Raw genomic sequence first — 16,646 nt, 5'->3', positions numbered from 1 at the left:
ATTGGTGTTTAGATTTTCAGCATATGAATTTGAAGGGCATTCAGACCGTAGCAAAGATGTTTAAGAGAAGCTAATTTTCTGCCCCCCTACACCTTCCCCTTCTAAGGAAGATTATGTAAGAGCTTTGTTATAGATTTTTAAGAAAATATTTGAATATTTTAAGAAAATATTTGAATATTTGAAATGTTTGAATGTTTGAAATATAGGAAATAAATAAGCGCAAATAAAGCATGCCCTAAAAATGTTTCCCTCATTACTCAGTGTTTGCAGTAAGTATTTGATCTAAGTGTGTTTCAGTTTACTGATTTGCACTGTAAGCCTGAGGGACAAATAATAAAGGTTTGTAAAATAATACCAAGAAAAATGGAAACCACAGCTTTCAGATAAGAATGCTTGGTATGACTCATCTCCTGGTGGAATCACCAGAGCAGGCCCATTCATTGTACATTTCTGCCTGGAGAGTACACCTCCACGATAGCCCAGACCTTTCCCCATCCGTACCCTCAAATTATTGATATAGTGGGCATTTGTCAGCTGTTCGTTTGTACGTAGCTTTGGTGAAGCAGCAGTTTCCTCCTTGCATATGGCTTTAATTTGCATACTGTTATATATGGCCTTCCAAGTTCCAAGGGGTAAATTCAACTATGTCTCTTTCATAGTAAAATTTTTCTTAGATTTAAATTTCATCAACCTGCTCAAACCTGTAAAGAAAAGCAACAGAACTAAGTCCTCAGTTTCTTTTTTTTTCCTTTTTTTTTTTTTTTGAGATAGAGTCTCGCTCTTTCACCCAGGCTAGAGTGCAGTGGTGCGGTCTCGGCTCACTGCAAGCTCCGTCTCCCAGCTTCACACCACTCTCCTGCCTCAGCCTCCCGAGTACCTGGGACTACAGGCGCTCGCCACCATGCCTGGTTAATTTTTTATATTTTTAGTAGAGACGGGGTTTCACCACGTTAGCCAGGATGGTCTCGATCTCCTGACCTTGTGATCCTCCCGCCTCGGCGTCTGTTTCTAGTTTCTATTTCCTATGTGGAATTTTTAAAAGAACTATATTTTAATGATAAAGAGGCAAATTCCATTTGGCAGCACTTAGGATACAGGGACCATACTTGGGAAATATTCATTAACATTCAGTAATTTAAGAATCCTTAAGGCCTAATTATCAAAGTGAGTTCAATTACCACAGGCACCCATTCATTTAATTGGCTGGAAACACACAAAGAAATTAAATGATACCAATGCCAATTTGGCCCCAAAGTCTCATTCCGTATTTATTTATCATTTTTATAAGAAGGGTGTTCATGGTGATTGCTGCTAGTTCCTCTGCTGAAACAAGCCCACAAAACCACAAGAGCAGCTCAGCATTCTTTGACCTACTCGGGAACCCAATTAAAATTAACAGGCCTTGCATCTTCATATATTACATGTTACAGATTGTAAATACTCATCCCATTTAAGAGCAACAGAATAATTGGGTTCATAACAAATCTCCATAAGTCTAACTGATATTTACCAGTTAGGGAAATGTGACAGGTAATGGAGAAGAGACTGAGAATAAAGGAGCCTCTGCAGTATGATCATCATTTCACCCTGTCTAGAAATACTGCTGTGTCATTTCTTTGCTCCTTCAGAAAGCCCGGGAGTTCCTGCGCCAATTGTCACCGATGTTGCTTCCACTGGCTGGAGGTGCTGACTACTTTGGCTTTTTCCCTTGGGAGGTCAGACAGAGGTCATGTGGGAAGCATGCTTTGTTTACCCAGAGAGGACCTCCTGTTCTGCCCCTTGGCATGTTTACTTTCCTGGTTGCCTACTTGGAAAGCCCTATGACTGCTGGCAGGAGAGCTCTGGTCACTTTCACCACCTTCTCAGATTTTCAGCTCTTGGGGCTTCAGTAGGACCTGCCTTTCAGTAACTTTCAGAGGCATGGGGAGCCCTTCCCTGAAAGAGGGGAGAAGGTGACATCTTAGAAACTGTGATAAAATGATCTCAGGACCCAAAAAGAAAATGGACAAGCCTGGCAATGAGAGTTTGCAATGTGATGCAATCACAGGCAATACCAGGGTGGAAATTGGATGGGCAGCTTTCTTCTCTCTAGAAGATTTTCTTTCCAAGTCCATTCTTTCTTTTCATATTTTCATGTAAGTGTGCCTTCTTTTTTGTATCTCTTCTTTATGCTAAATTTACTACCCAATTTTATTAATGTATGTTACAGCTCCTAGCAGATGTTGAAGAAATATGAATTGGTTATGATTTACAGCCTAGAGAACTGATTAAAAAAAACACACTTTATTTTTTTATAAAGTGCTTTTCTGAGCTTTAACAAAAAGGCACAGGTTGTTGAAAGGGTATCAGACACTTAAATTGACAGAATTCTGAGGATCATCTCCTTCCTGCTGCTTAATATGAGTACAGTGTCACAATTTCAATTTCCGAGACTCAACATTTACCAGGGCCATTGCCGGCATCATTGTGGATGCTGGTGTTCATTCTGTCTTCCAATTGGCAAGCCTTTTGATTTATTTAGCATTGAAAAGTCAATGGCGAGACTTACATTCTTTCTATCCCACTTTCAAAAACTTGGCAGTGTCTTATTTTCAAAGTGGTCTGATGGAATGAGAATGGGGCTCTTGAAGCTGCTTGATTTTCCCGCGTGAATTTTGTTTAAACCTTCACCACAAATTAGTTAACATGCAGTACGTTGCCAAAGGATGCAGCCAAGTCTTTCCCTTTATTGTTCTGGAAAGTAAGACAACACAATGCCATCCCCAGTCCACCTCTCTTTTTAACCAGTGACCCACTACAGTAATTTATTTTGGGTTATAGGTCCCATGAGTTTACACATACATTTTATTTTGAAGTAAGAACTACTTCAGCTAGTGCTTTAGCAGAAATTTTAAAAAGTAAAGTCAAAATTTATATAACAATCTTGGGTTAAGTCTCGTGTAATCAAGTCCTAACTCCCTTGAATAAAAGATAATAAAACAAACAAATACAAGAAAAAACAAGAAAAAAATGATTATCAAGAAGCCCATGGCTAAATTAAACCCACTAAAGCTGTAACTGAAAGGGTTTATTTGTGTAAGAAAGCCAATTTCCATCTTAATGCAAGCCTTTTACCTCCGTAGATCTGGGCACCCAATTTATTCTTATTGATCTTCATCTCCAACCTTAAAAGCATCTCTTAAAAGGCTGTTCGTACAGCCTAGAGAATAACATCTATAAAAGGACCTTTGAACACCAGTATTGGGTCAAGCTAACTGATGTCTCTGACTGATCGGCTTACTTTGAGTACCACACGCAACTATGTTTTCTGGAATCCAGAGTAGCAGAGTAGGCAGGTATATTGTGAAGAGAGAAACTCAGAGGGAGAAGGAGCAAGGGAAGGTAGACTAGTAAGCAAATTCTTTAATTACAACTTCCTACTTCAATTCAGCAAGATGATTATTGGTTCACCTAAGAGTCAATAGTGCTCCAAGACTACAGACAATAATGAACATCAACAAAGACATAGCATGAGTATGTTTAAGTTTTAAAGTTTATATATATAAATCCCACCACAGAGCAAAGTTCAGGAAATATAGTTATGTGAAACATCAAAACATAAAGCAATCTTTGGAATATAATTTTACAAAAGAAGTAAATACATTTAAAAATTGGTTTTTTTGCTGAATGTTTGCTGCTATTTCAGGCCGTCAGTCTAAATTTATGTGGAACCATCAAAAAACCATATATATAAAAGTATATAGATTTTGTGTGGGATTTACTGGAAATTATCATATGTGCATGTATATGTAGTAATAGTAGTGAGTATTTGCTGAATGTTTACCATGTACCAGGTGCATGTAACTGGTATACTATGCATGAATACTTCTGGGGTAATCGAAAGACTTGTTTTCTTCTGTTTTTTTTTGGTATACTGCTATTCTTTTTAAAAAGTTTAATATTTTAGCCTGCTTAGGCAGTATCAGTACTTTCTTTACCAGCATCCTAAGTCTACTTGGGGTTGTACAGATACTTTTATGTGAACAATCAGAAGATCTAGTACATAATAAATCAAAGTCACCGTGTAATTTAACGTCAAGTCCTCCCTGCTTTCCCAAGTTCCGCAAACCCAAAGTGGGAAAGGGATGTGTCTGGCTTTCCTCTTTCATTCACTTGCTTGCATACTCTTCCCTGCAACCCACCTGTGATGATTAAATCTATGTGTCAACCTGGTTAGGCCATAGTACCCAGATATTTGGTCAATTATTATTCTTGATGTTTCTGTGAAGGTATTTTTTTTAGATGAGATTGACATTTAAAACAGTGCATTCTGAGTACAGCAAATTGACCACCATAACATTGTGAGCCTTAGCCAATCAGTTGAAGGCCCTAATAGAACAAAGACTGACCTCCTGCAAGCCAGGAGGAATTCTGCCAGCAGACTGTCTTTGGATTCTAACTGAAACTGTTTGCTGAGTCTCCAGCCTGGCAAATGTTGAAAAATCTGTCTATTTCTCTCTGGAACACTTGCTTGATTCTTCCAAATCTCATTGCAGAAGCTAGGTGCACTCACCCTCTTGCAATAACCTTGAACACACCAATGCATCCTTGCACTGGGTGGTTGCATGTGACTCCTTTCAAACACTGATGCTCCCCTCTGGCTTTAGCTGCTGGGGTCCTCCATCCCTCTCAGGCAACTCTATGTGACTGTACATGTACCAGGTAACTTTCTCTCTCCTGGATAGTCAGTATCTGCTCCTCAGAAAAGCAACTAAACCCTTTGCTCTGACAAATACTTGCTCCGCAGGCTGTCTCTAACCCATAAAAATGGTCCTGCCTCTGTTTCCCAGGCACTGAGCCCATCTCTGTTTATTTACCTTTCCTGATCCCTGAAGCAGGAGTGAGATCCACAATGTTCTTCAGCCCCAGACAAGGTATAGACAGGTCTCAAAATATTCATATTGAATCCCTTTCTCAGTTCAAATTTACAAAACAGTGGGCTAAAAGGTAACAAGACCACACATCCCAGCCATCCACTCCCAGACAAATTCTAGGGACCAGTCAGCAACAGATCTTTCCAAATAAATCTCTTCATAACTAGTTCCTTTTTTTCTCCCCTCTGCATTTTATAGTTTTGAAGAAGCTAGAACTTCTAGAGCTGTGTAGCCAATTCATTGCACTTTTCTTTGTATGTTCTAAGTTCAGGTTTACCATCACCTTGAAACCTACAGCTATCACACAGATACTTCAGTGAAAGCAGACATACAAAGCCATATTTGAATTTCTTGCTGTACACCATTTTAAGCATTAAACAGAAATTGCCTTGTTTTATTCCTGCAGCAAACCCAAGAAGCAGGTACTTTATTATTCCCATTTTACATATGATGAAACTATGCCAGATGTATTAAATAACCTGCCCTGGGTCACCCGGTACATGTCAGAGCTGAGTTGGAGACCCAGGGGGTCTGATTCTGATTCACGATTGTAACCACTGCGACATTATGCCAGTCACTGAATATTTAATTGGCACTCTTCCAAAATGCAAGTGTACAGCATGATTGGCGAGTTTACAATTTAATTAACTTTTGTAAGGAAGAGAGATGCATATTTCTAACATTCAGAAATCAATCAGTGCTTTATAAGACCAGAGCACTGAGCACTGGTTATCTGCTGAATACCTAGCAGGAAGTAGGGGCTGTGGGCAGTTTGGAGGATAAAGAAAGAAGCACAGGCTTGAGCTATTAATCCAGTACTATGGATGAGAAGAGGAAGGTATGACTTCACTTGGACCTCATCCATTTCAATTCTTTTGTTAAAGTAAGCTAGTCTACAAAAGGGAGGCATATAGAAAGATGGAATAGGAAGTCATGTTATACTGTACAATTCCAGGAAGCTGGGAAGGCCCCTTTCCCCCAAAGACATATTCTCCCTCTGCTTTGGGATGATTAATATCTCACAGCCAAAGACACTCATTTTTTGTTTAAACTGTCTTGGCTTAAGATTGTGTTGCACATTCAAATGCGGTGCTTCTGGGAGAGTTAACACCTTGCTACAGGTCTTCCTTTACTTTTTCTCTGTAAGTGTTCATCATCTTTATTAAAGAAAGCAGGTGAGGAAAAGGACAAGGAGCAAAATTCATGATAAAGTAAAGAGGAAAGCGTGTTTTCACCAAAAGTGAACTGTGTCACAGAGCTCATTTGCCCACTCACGAGTTTTACTGTTGTAGAGATCAGCTGTTTCCAAGCTGGGGTGGCTGTAGATCTTTAATGGGGCACATTGAAGGGGGTTCTAAGAGGTGCACCAATGCTGCTGTAAGCCAAATAAATAGTTGTCAGTCATAGTTATAGCAGGGAGAAAAAGCTACTGTGCTACAATTGACTGAAGTATGGGCAGATTGCTCTGAGAGGGCAGGAAGAAAGACACATAATGGGGCTTTTTATATTAATCATAAAACACACAATAATAACAAAGGGATTGAAATTTCTCTGTGTCATGAAATAATAGAGATTTTCAATTTACCCCGATGTCAGAGACAAGCTAAGTTGGAATCCTCATTGCTGTGGGGGAGGGTCTGAGGCAGGAGGAAAGGTTGTTGATAAAGGGGTGCTAGACGTAGGAGAAATTATTGGTTAAAATAATTATTGGTTAGAAGAGAGCAGATCACTACTCAGGAGAGGCTGAGGTGGGAGGATCACCTGAACCCAGGGGTTTGAGACTGCAGCTAACTATGATCTCCCCACTGCACTCCAACTCCTCCATCTGCTAAAAAGAAGAGAGCAGATCCCAGCTAGATCCTGAGAAGAAAGGGGCAGGGGGTGGGAGTGTGAAATAATATTTGGTAAGGCATGCTTGACACATGACTGGCCAACACAATGTGTGATGTTCAATTTTAAATGGCCTCCCTTGCTGTGGTGTGATAGCACCCTGCTGTTACTCCCAGATCTTTACCGAAAGTCTTATTTATGCACAACACTATTGTACGGGTAACATTTTAGCCAATGAAGGGGAGGAATTTGTGTCCATGCCTGGGGTGATGAAATCAGATGGAAGGATGGCAGTCATGAAAGTCAGATGAGTTGCGGGGAAAAAGAAACCGAGTTGGAAGGAAGAAGCAACCTACTCAGGAATCTTCAGAACATAGTGAGCGAACCGCAGACAGCTAGGATGGCTACCTAGGAATGTATTTTGTTTGTCAAAGGAAAGAATGACCATTGACTACAAAACAGGGAGAAACTTAGGTGACCTTGTATCTACCACTATTTTTCAAATGTATGCAAATGCAATTGCACTTCATAGTATATATAATATATAAATGTGTATTATACATACATACGTACATAGGAGCTTTTGAGCATTGTGTATTTTTCTGAATTAGGGAGACTACAGTCACATAGGAGATGGCAATAATTTTTCATGTTAAAAAGGAATACACTTAAAAGGGATGAAAAGAAAAGCCTGAAAAATCTCCTTTGAAGTTTTCAGTACACCAATAAGAAATCTATGAGAAAGGATCTGAATTTAAAATCCATGGGAAGGTTTAGTTTCCCCATGAACAGGATGGCTTCTCCCACACTGACTTACTATGATCCTCTTTCTTCTCAGAACACGTGCTTTGAGAACCATTGCATTTCATTTCTGTACCTTCATGGGCTTCAGGCCTTGACATTAAGAAAAAGATTGTCAGAGATAAGAAAAATGTATTAATCTGCTCCTCTTGTTTTGATTGCTCTGCTTTTAATTTTAATACACGTATTTTCTTACATAAATAGAGTGTTTAACCACGATTCTCATTGATTAACTTTTCCCCCCAGTTACGACTATCCCGTCAAGGCCGGGGTCCCTAAGGAAGCAGCTGAGAGAGCATATACTGCACACATGTGCCAAATTATTCTGTAGGCTGAGAAATTAACTAAAAATGAGTAATATGCTCTCAATTTAAACCTGGCAGGGGGGAATTGTACTTTCATACCCAAATTGGAATCACATTTCCTCCACGGGGACTTTTCCAGCTTTTGGCATAGCCTATGAACAAGGCAAGCTTGGTTCCTCATGGTATAACAAAACTGGGTTCACATTATAGCTTCCTGTGGTTTAGTGAGGACGGCAGGGATGAAGATAAAACTAATGGGAAAGCCCTGGATTCCCTTTTATCACCAAACACATGAGCATCAACAGAGCCTTAAATAAAGCCAACACAATCCATTCTTAATGCTCAGTTCTCACAATTAGCAGACTCCCTAAGCATCTATAATTATAGTTGGACACTTTTGGGGTACATTTTTTGGGGATACTTGTTGGGCATCCTTTTTCAAAAAAATGTCTTTTCTGAGTAATTAAGGGTACCTGCAACAAAACATATTACTAAGTGGCCCTTGAAATTTCTACAATTTATTCTAAGGTATGATTTCTCTGTCTCTGGCCTCCAGTCATTTTATTGCTAGAGGGATAGATGAGACGGGAGAGAAAGGAAGAGAAAGAAATACGAAATTTATCAGCAATCAGGTCATTCAGCACCTGTTGAAAGTATATCAATAAATTTTTGAAGTATATTTTCTTTAAGCAGGATTTGAAGCTCCTTGATGGGACATTAAATTTTGTCTTTTATTCATCTATCACAGTAACATCAAAGTAACTCTCAACCACAGCTGCAGACTAGAAACGCCTGAAGAGCTTTTACATCATATCAGTGTTTAGGCCCCGCTGCAGACCCATTAAGTCTCCATTTCTTGTGGGTGAGGTGCAGACTTGAGTCATTTCTGAAAGCTCCAGGTGATTCTATTGTTCAGGCAGGATGGAGCTAGCTCATTGCTTTACCTAGAATAGGTGTCATTTGCTATTTTAAGGAACCATTAAATCTTTTTAATCACCCCCCAATTCCCATGAAAATAGCAACACTTCATAGATTTAACACAGTTTTTCTGTAATAAATTATCATTAACCTATCCCATGGTTAATTGCATAAAGCTTTTGTTGAAAACAAGCAAACAAAATAAAGCCACTACCTTATTTGCACCTCCATTTCATCCTTCTTGCAGAAGGTCCCTGAGATACCTGCTGATTAAAATCCCATGAGGTGCCTTTGCACACATGACATATTCCTGCACATATACCTTTAATATTCTCCTTATTTTTAAAGAAAGACACACAAAAGGAAAATGAAAGAGGCTTACTTGAATATGGCACTTCTGATTGAATGGTCAGAGTACAATTTAAGAACATCTTGTCATGATCAAAATTATAAAATATAGTTCAAAGTCATATTAGTTTTAAAAAGTTGAAACCAATTTTTGGAAATGTCTGAGACAGTCTTTAACACAATCAATTTATACAACTGCAATGCAGTATTTCTGCTTTCTGTGTATGAACTCCCCAGAGCGATTAGTTTTGGTTTTCTCTCCTGGAACACGGAAATACAGAACCTTGAGATGTCTGTGAACAGTAAATGACATAATGGAGGAAAAATCGATATTTAGGTTGCAACACAATATTCTGGTATATGGTATTTTTATTATTGCTTCACCTTATTAACCTTAAAATTTTATATGCAAATGAATATTTTAGCTGGGAAACAATGCAAATATAATCATTAATTGTAACTTTTATTAAGCAATTACTAGGTACTCAACTTCTTGTTAAGTACTTTACATGATTTCATTAAACCTTCACAGCAACCCAGTAAAGAAAGTACAGTTATTATCCTTATTTTACAGATTTGGAAACTGAGGTTTATGGGTTCTAAGTCTTCCAGCAATTTCAAGTGAAGGTTTCCGGTAGGTGTAAAAATACTTAAATTTTTCTGCAATTATTGGTCTAAGAATCCGGACTGATTTGTTCCTCTTTATATCTTTGTATATTCTCATATCAAAGACAATTTCATTTAGATGTAGACGCACAGTGAGAGCACTGAGAAAAGGAATGCCACTGTTACTTGGTTCACCAGAGTCATGCTCCTCAGGCATGCTAGATTCCAGCTCCAGATGACAGCCATTCTCTCCATGGCCTTTCCTTGGACTCCACCAGACACTAAAAATAAAATAATTGCCTTATTCTTATATATCGATTATATGATATGTGTGCCATCCTAACTTAAAAGACAAACTCTAGATGTAGGGCTTCCTAATTCTTCAAATGAGGTATACTGTACTAAGGTTCCAACTCGTTTTCTTCTTGTTTTTCATTTGAAATGGAAGCATGGTGACAATGGAGAGATTATTTTAGGTGATAAAGGCCTGTGCAATTGTACTATGAAGGTAACTCTCAGGCAGGGCTGAGGAGAGAAAAGGAGGTGACCTGAATGCTCTTTTACATATCCACAAGGTGACCAGTCCCATCTTAGAATAGGGAGTAAATTATGCCTAAATCCAGCATCACATGCAGCTTAATAGATAATAAGCAAACACCATTGCAACCATGTGCTGTTTCATTACAATGCCATCTTTGATTTGTCTCTGTCTACCAGATTCTAGTGATTTTAACGAAGCTTTACCATTCTGCAAAATTACTAATTCATTGGCCTATGTCTCAAATGCATTGTGTATGATAGAATCATCTCGAAAAAGCAAGAGAAATATATCCATCTTAATGCTGACTGGGACCTCAGTTTGGATTTTATTGAAGCTTATATTTTATTTCAAAGTTACTTTATCAAAGCATTTAAGGGATGCAAACTTTACCTTTTGACACCTAAAGTCAAAGTACTAATACCAGGAATGGTTTCAATAGACTTCTGCAATTCATTGAGGAGATCATAAAAAAATAGCTTGCTTAAATTTGCAAAAGCTTTAAGGAAAGAAATGAGGATGAAACAATCATATTTGTTCAGTCTTTTCATATATCCTCTGTTGAAACCTCATGACGACCTGGGAGATTTCTTAGAAACAATATTGCAAGTGGTTGATTTATTGGCATGGAGGGCAGCAATATGAAATAGCCAGGGTCAGCACACTACTTTCTTCAGCAGGAAATCCAAATGGAGATCTGATTCTGTCTATTTATCTGAAATGATTTACTAAGTGATTCATTGCTTTGAGTTTATAAAGAACTGAGGTTTGGCTAGGAGTGTGTAATGTTTGGGAGGGTATGGAATATCAACCACATGGAAGAGAAACGAAGGACTTTGCTAAGCAGTACAAACCCTCATGAGCAATATTAATGTTGTCTTCTGACTGTGCCATATGTACAAGCCTTACAAAAGACTAATGTCTTCAGATGTACTGTGATTAGCTTAAACCATGTCTGCATTCTGGACAGCCCATCAGAGCCTGCTGGCTCACAGCCCACCATGACAGCCTGAGTTTGAGACATTTGCATCAAATCAGTTAAGTACCGCAGTCTCCTGCCACATTTATGTGGATGTCAGTAAATTTGCCACAGAACTCCATTAAAGGTCACCAAATTCCACTGGGGAAAACTTGGTTTCCAATTCTGGCCCTGTCATTTCCCTAATTTGTGACTTTGCACAAGTCCCTTAATTTCTCTGCAGCATTAACAATCTCAAAAGTATAAGAGCAGCAGTAAGGTGTTCTCACAGAGCTAGGGTGAGGCTCAGACAAGACCACGTGAAAATCCGTTCTGAATTGGCAAAGTGCTACATGTTAGCTGGCCTCTTTCTGCACCTACACCAATCCCCAACCAAGCTCTGTCACCACTTAGCAGCTTTGGGGGAGGTAGTCTGTGGCAAAGCTAAACCACATTCTCCATAGAGCCCTGACCCCAAGGTAACAGTTGAGATTTGCTGAGCTTTTCCATCATATTCCCTTCTTTTCCAGAACCGTGGATTTCAGTAGAAAATGCCTTGACAAGAGTTTAGCTGACGGGCTGGAAACCAGAGCAGGAAAGATAATGTGAAAGAACCACATGAAAACATACACATTTCTTCAACGTGAATAGGAACATTTTATGCTTCTGTTGATACTTTTTGTTCCTTTTTTATCCTTTATCATTTTTCAAAAAAATTATTTTAAAAAATAGTTTATATTAAGAAAAATAATATAATGAATAAAGGTATAGAAAAAATATAATCACAAAACCACCACCCAAAGAAATAAAAAGAAAGTTATCAATGCAATAAAAGCCCACCCCTCCCCTCAGCCCTGTGTATTTCTTCCCTATCATAACCACTGACCTTCCCTTTTAGAGTTAGCTACTATCCTGAATTTTATATTAATCACTATCTTGTTCTGCTTTACAGTTTTACTACCCAAGTATTCATCTTCAAATAACATAATTTACATTTGAGAACTATCTTCAAGATTTTATATAAATGAAATCATGCTATATATATATATATATACATATGTATATTCTTGCCTTTGATTCAACACCATGTTTGAAAAAGTCATTCAGTTGGTTGCATGTAGCTGTATTTTATGAATATTCACTGTAGAATAACATTTTATTTGTAAATATACAGTGCATTTTGTATATTGTTATGCTGTTGATGGACATTTGGATTATTTCCAGTTTGTGGCTATTAGAAACAACGATGTTTGAGAAAGATTCTTACACTTGTCAATATGTGCAACAGTTTCTCTACTGTAGTCATGTTCTGTGAAAGGATGTGCACATCTTCAGCTTTACAAGATAATACCAGGTAGTTTTTCAAAATACTTGTACCACTGTGCAATTTTAACAGCTCTTGGCTTTTCTCTACATGACATCATTTAGTATTTGGATTTTATCTTAAACTAGATTTACAATTTTTTTTTTTTTGAGACAGGGTCTGTTGCCCAGCCTGGATTGCAGTGGCATAATCTAGCTCACTGCAGCTGCAGCCTCGATCTCCCAAGCTCAAGTGATCCTCCCACCTCAGCCTCCTGAGTACCTAGGACTACAGGCATGCACCACCACACCCAGCACATTTTTTATTTTTTTAAATATTTTTGTAGAGAGAATTTGCCATGTCGCCCAGGCCATCGTTCTTGCTCGCCCTCCCCAAGTACATGAGCCACTGCACCCAGCATGAAAAATTAGTGGTTATAATTTTAGTTCTTTGCTCTTCTGACATAGCTTTGGGACATGGTCTAAATTAAATATTATTTGTGCTCTGGGTGGGTTTATAGGATTGGCCTGTATATTTCGTGTCCTAGGCCTGCCATAATAAATTTCCACAAACTAGGTTGCTGAAAACAACAGAAATTTATTCTCTCACAGCTCTGGAGACCTGAAGTCAGAAATCAAAGTGACAGCAGGGCCATACTCCCTTGGAAGGCTCTAGGGGAGAATCTTTCCTGCCTCCTCCTAGCTGCTGGAGGCTCGCAGTGGTCCTCGGTGCTCTGTGGCCTGCAGCTCCTCTCTGCCTCTATCTTCACATGGCCTTCTTCTCTGTGTCTCTGTGTGTCCTTTCCTCTGAGTGTCCTTTCCTCTGATAAAGACACCAGTCATTGCATTCAGGGCTTACTCTAAATCCAGGATGATTTCATCTGGAGATCCTTAACTAATTACATCAGCAAAGACCCTCTGTTCAAATAAGGTTACATTCACAGGTACTGGAATTAGAACTTCGGTGTATCTTTTTGTGAACACAATTCAAGCCACTACAGCTTGCACTGAGGGAAGGGAAAAGGAAGGGAGGAGAAAAATTATTAGCTTGTGAAACAATTACTACACATACTATATAATTTTTGATTGCTTAAGATGTTTGCATTTCTCACAGGGTAGAAGTTAAAAAGCTGCCCACACAAGATCACACACCTGCTTTAAAAAGAAACTGTTTTGATTCTATTAGGTTGCCTTTGCATATGGGCAAGTAGTTGAAAGAAATAGGTCAGGCTTCTGAGGAGGTCACCTAGGGCATGTGTGCCCTACCTTTGCACCTGAGTCCCCTACTGAAGCATGAGATGACAACAGTGGTAGAACTCAAAAGATGTCCTGGAAAGGTGCCATTTGTCCTGGGGACACTCTGATTTTGTGTGGGTGATTTTCTGTTTGCTAAAAGTCCTGGTCTTCATTCTTTTACAATTTGGTAGGGCAGACCTTACTGTTAGAAGGGAAAATATCTCATGGTTGCAGGAGCCAAGCTAAAAGCTCCACTGATTGAACTCATCCCGCCCTTCATCAGCCTTAGTGCCATGACTCACACCTTTATAGAAAGTTTACAGTGTGGGTTCTACTAAATGTGGGAGCACCCTGTTAAAAGTCAAATGTCTCAACTGGGGTTGGGGTGTTGAAGGAAGAGGACATTAAATGATTGTTAGACATCACTACTTGAAACATTGGCTTAACAGATAATATCTTACTATTTATTTGGCAGAGTTCTAAGGTGAGTGTTAACCTTGGAATCCATAGATTCAGAGGCAGGGAGTATGGGGACCAGTTAAAGAAGGAATGGATTAGAGAAAGCAACTTGGTGAGATAACACCTCCTATCACAACACCAGAAACTTTGAACACATCAGTGTCAGACCTGGTAAGTTGCCATGTCTTGCAGTTAAGACCAAAGATATCTTTCTCTTGATTCTGTCTTCCTGATATTTATCAGCTAGGACTAAATCTTGGCTCCACCTTTTACTCCAACTCTTGTGTATGTTTCTCTCAATTCTTCATGATTTCTGTCTAAAATAATAGGTAAATGACTCTTTAAAAAACTTTATTGCAATATAATTTATGTACAATAAATACAATTATGTGAGTTTTGACACCCATATACACCCAAGAAACCATCACTACAATGGAGACACGGCATTTTTATCACCATCTCCCTCCCCAATTCCTCTTTCCTCTCTAAAATTGATTTTACACATTGCCTTTGGCACCAGGCAACCACAGGTCTACTTTCTGTCATTACAGATTGTTTGCGTTTTCTAAATTTTATACAAAAGTGTAAAAATAACAGAATGCTCTGTTTCTTTCAGTCAACATAATTTTGAGATTCATCTATGTTGCTAAATTAGTAGTTTGATCTTTTTTATTGCTAATTATTATTTCTTTGTGTGGACACATTGCAGTTTATACATTCATCTGTTTTATAGACATTTGGGTCCCCTCCCTCCGATTTTTGATTATCAAAAAATAATTGCCATAAACATTTGTGTACAAGTTTTTGTGTGGCTATATGTTTTCATCTTAGGCAAATATCTAGGAGTAGAATGTCTGGGTTTAATGGTAGATGTATGTTCAGCTTTAGCAGAAGCTGCCAAACATTTTTCCAAATTGATTTTACCATTTTGTAGTCCCAAGAAAATAGATACAAATTTTAGTTGCTTTATATTCCAACTAACATTTGATGTTAGTCATTTTAATTTTAGCTATTTCAATGAGTATGTAGAGGTATCTCATGGTGATTTTAACTTTTTTCCCTGATGACTTATGATGTTGAGCACTTTTAAATGTACTTATTAGATGTCATGTGTTCTTCTCTGAAATGTCTTTTCTTTTTTTTATATTTACAGCAGCTTTGTTCGTAATTGTCAAAACTTGGAAGCAACCATGATGCCGATATCCTTCAGCAAGTGAACAAATAAATTAACTGTGGTACGTCCTGACAATGGAATATTATTCAGCACTAAAAAGAAATGTGCTATCAAGCCATGAAAAGCCATGGAGGAAACTTAAATGCATATTACTAAGTGATAGAAGCCAATCTGAAGAGGTTACATACTCTGTATTCCAAGTATATGACATCTGGAAATGACAAAACTATGGACACCATAAAAAGATCAGTGGTTACCAGGGGTTGGGGATTGGGGGATGGATACCTGGAGCACAGAGGATTTTTAAGGCAGTGAAACTAGTCTGTATGACACTATAAAAATGGATACATGTCATTATACATTTGTCAAAATTCATAGGATGTACAACAGCAATAGCAAACTCTAATGTAACCTGTGGACTTTGAGTGATTATGATGTGTCAACATAGGTTCATCGGCTATTAACAAATGGACCCCTCTGATGGAGCTATAAATATGTGACAACTTGAATTCTGCTTAATGGACTTTCTTTCTTTCTTATTTCCTTTCTTTCTTTCTTTCTTTTTTTCTTTTTTTTCTTTTTGGTTTGTTTCTTGCATCTTATGTTATCTCTATGGTAAGTTTAGCTAAATGAAAAATTCCCAGGATTGTAAACTGATTGATTAGAAATTATTTGATTTTTCTTTATTTCATTTTATATTACTTTTTAAGACCCAGTCAAGGAACATTTCCATATTATGTGCGTGTATCCATAGAATTATATCATGGCTGCATATGCAGTTTTAGCCTATGCTATAAAATGCCTGCTTTTTAAAAAAAGACGTTATTTTCTTAGAACAGTTTTAGGTTCACAGCAAAATTGAAAGGAAGTTACAGAGATGTCCCGTATACCCCTTGCCCCCACCGCACATTTGAAATATCTTTTCAAATCTTTTCCTCATTTATTAAATAGCTTGTTTTTCTCATTATTGAGTTGTGATATATCTTTATGTATTCTGAATAAAGTCCTTTGTCAGATCTACATATTACGAATAACTCCTCTCACTTTGTGGCTTGCTTTTTAATGTTCATAATGTTGTCTTACAAAGAGAAAAAGGTTTTCATTTGATAAAATACAATTTTTTTATTTTTAAAATTTATGATTTTGTGTTTTCTGTGTTCTGTGTAAAAATCTTTGCCTATCCCAGGGATACAAAGATTTTTATTCTTTTTTTATAAGAAGTTTTATAGTTAAGTTTTACCTTCAGGTCTGTGATGTA

At 38.0% G+C, this 16,646-nt stretch overlaps 1 long non-coding RNA gene across 1 annotated transcript; it reads left to right on the top strand.

Annotated features, from left to right (window-relative positions):
• The first annotated feature begins 1,879 nt into the window (after positions 1-1,879).
• LOC107973703 (uncharacterized) lies at positions 1,880-16,422 on the top strand. The gene is made up of 4 exons (XR_001716095.3): positions 1,880-2,135; positions 9,690-9,749; positions 14,231-14,385; positions 15,368-16,422. It is a non-coding gene; the product is annotated as an uncharacterized LOC107973703 (long non-coding RNA).
• Positions 16,423-16,646: the final 224 nt, after the last annotated feature.

The sequence above is a fragment of the Pan troglodytes genome, chromosome 13 (assembly GCF_028858775.2).
Source record: "Pan troglodytes isolate AG18354 chromosome 13, NHGRI_mPanTro3-v2.0_pri, whole genome shotgun sequence".
Taxonomy (NCBI): domain Eukaryota; kingdom Metazoa; phylum Chordata; class Mammalia; order Primates; family Hominidae; genus Pan; species Pan troglodytes.
Note: the sequence above shows the minus strand (reverse complement) of the source record. Positions and strands in the feature narration are given on the sequence as shown.